The following is a 2,598-nucleotide window of genomic DNA, read 5'->3' as shown; positions in this document are numbered from 1 at the left end:
TTTACCTAAAGGTCTTGACCCGCTGGTATTGAACCCGTAGATAACAGTGCCTGTGGACGCCAACTTACCCGAGGAAATGCATCAAACGAAGCGGCATAATACTCACAGCAGAACCCGAATCCACTTGGATTCGGTTGACTTTGCTGGAGACAATGTACCCGATGAAGTATAGCGGTCGATCGTGGTTTGAATTCTTCGTCTGCATATCCTCTTTGGTAAAAGTAATGCAGGGAAGGTTCTTAGTTGCTATATTGCAGTGTTGACTCAGCGGTTCTGGCTCTTCAGGCACCGGCTTAATTTGAGTCAGAAACACCTCTGAATTGGCCAAAGCTTCTTGCAAGGCCTCCCTGGTTTCCTTGGACAACCGCAGCAACTCATACAGTGTTATCCGTGCTGGAATGTTGGCTAGTTGAGCTATTATATCGAAGACTTGCGGAGTCTTCGAGCTTTCCGGTTTGTCTCTTCCAATCGGGCGACTGAAACGAGATTGCTTTGGATTCTGAACCTCCTAGGGATTCTTCTCTTTCGGTTTATTCACCGGCTATCGTCGAGCCTCTTCGCCCGATGTAGGACTCGTAATCACCCCCATCTCTGTGAGAGTTTTGGCTGGTCCCCGTTTATTCACCCCCTGCTCACTAGGTGGCGGATAATTATAGTGATACTCATTTCCGCTTCTAGTGGCGAAGACTTCTTGTTCTTCTTCGGAGAGCGGGAAAGTAGGAACTTCATCGCCATCCTCCTCGAAGATTGCGGATGTAGCATTGCAGGACTTGCCTTTGCCCTTTCTTCTCGAGGAACTCGCCTACTGTTCGTCTTCAATGAGATCGGGATGAACCCAGAGGATTTCGCCGTTTGGGGCTGTGTGTGGCACAAGTCCTTTTTGGCGCTGTCCATGTGGGTCATCGTTCACTGTCTTCATTCCTACTTTGGTGATGCGCTCTGGTTTGAACCATGTTTTGGGCACCGATCCAAAGCTGATTGACACTGCGTTCGTTCTGACATTCTTGGACGGCTTCGGGGTTATGACGCCTACATTAATTAGCGCCTAGATCTTGTCCTTGAGGTGGTAGCACGACTTGGTAGGGTGATGGACCGCTCTATGGTATGCGCAATACTTCGGATCCGTCACTTTGCTAGCCCCTTCTTGATCCACGATCGCTGGCAGCTGGATTTTGTTATTCTCCAATAGGTACTTAAAGATGCCGGGAACCTCGTCATCTTTGAAGGAATACACTTTAGGAAACCTCGGCTCCGAAGATTTCTGCTTCTGAGGCCGTTGTTGCCATTGCCCCCGAGATTGTTGTGGCGCTTGTTGCTGTGGCTGTTGCTGAGGTTGCAATTGGAAAGTTTGATTAGCATCAACTGCATTAGCATGTGCCTTACATTTCCCCCATGGGACGAAATTCTGTTGTGGAGCATTCGTCGCTTGTTGGCCTCTCTCCGCCTTCTTCCTTCTGATGAATCACTCAACTTGCTCTCCTCGGACCTTCAGATCCTTTGCTGTCCCCATTGCTTCCAACACGTCCAATGCGAGGTTGTTGTGGCAAGTCTGGAGAATAAACTCCTCAGTGATCGGGTCCCGATAGTTCATTGCCTTGTTCCGGAACCTTTTGACAAAGGTGTCAACCAATTCCCCGTCTTTCTGTTTCTCGTCAAGTAACGACCCGATGGATATCTCAGTGTCATCATCGAAGAAGTTGGTGAGGAACTTAGTCTCCATGTCATCCCAGTTGTTCATGCTTCCTGGCTTGAGGCGGCGATACCAGTCGAAGGCGGCTCCACGAAGAGTGCCAACGAAGGATCGTACCATGAGAGGCTCATTACCAGAGATAACCCCCAGGTGCGATTTAAAGTAAATCAAATGCTGAGTAGGTGAACCCATCCCATTAAACGGCGTGAAGTTAATTAGATTGAACTTCGTCGGATATGGGATTGATTCCCATTCTCTTGGGTATGGACAAGGAATGCCTGTTTTATTCATCTCTTGAGCGGAAATCAATGTATTGATTTTGCTCTCGAGGTTTTTGATCTTCAATTTTTCACCTGTGTTTTCACTAGCATTCTCATTACCACCCCCTGCATTGACGGGAGGATTATTGGCATTATGAGTCTCGTTTGCATTTGTGTCCTCATCTTCCAGATTAACCTGGTTACGACGACTTGGCTCGCCTTGTTGGTTCGTCAATGCTTGGATTTGTTGGTCATGCATTTCTCTCATGTTCTGCATGGCCATCTGCATTTCGAACCTGAAGGTCTCCTGTTGTTTAGCCATGGCCTCTTCAAGCATCTTGGCCACTTATTCCGCACTTATCATAAGTGCCTCGCGGGGTTGTCCCTCGCTGGATACCATATTATCTGATGCAACCGCGGAGCCGGCATCAGATTCTTCATCTTCTGAAGGGAGTCTTGTCCGAACCCTACCATAGGTTGCTCGCTTGATGGTTCCGGACTGCAGACGGGTTATAGGCCGGGATGCTTTCAGAATCGACTCGAGATTATCCCGTGCCGATGTCCCCTTGCTGGTCATATTGGTGGTGACACTCGGAAATTCTCCATCTTCAACCACCGTTCTTCTTCGTCGAAAACGCCTAGGCCTTG

This window comes from Asparagus officinalis, chromosome 4 (genome assembly GCF_001876935.1).
Source record: "Asparagus officinalis chromosome 4, Aspof.V1, whole genome shotgun sequence".
NCBI lineage: Eukaryota > Viridiplantae > Streptophyta > Magnoliopsida > Asparagales > Asparagaceae > Asparagus > Asparagus officinalis.
The sequence above is the reverse complement of the archived record's forward strand: the minus strand, read 5'-3'. Positions refer to the sequence as shown.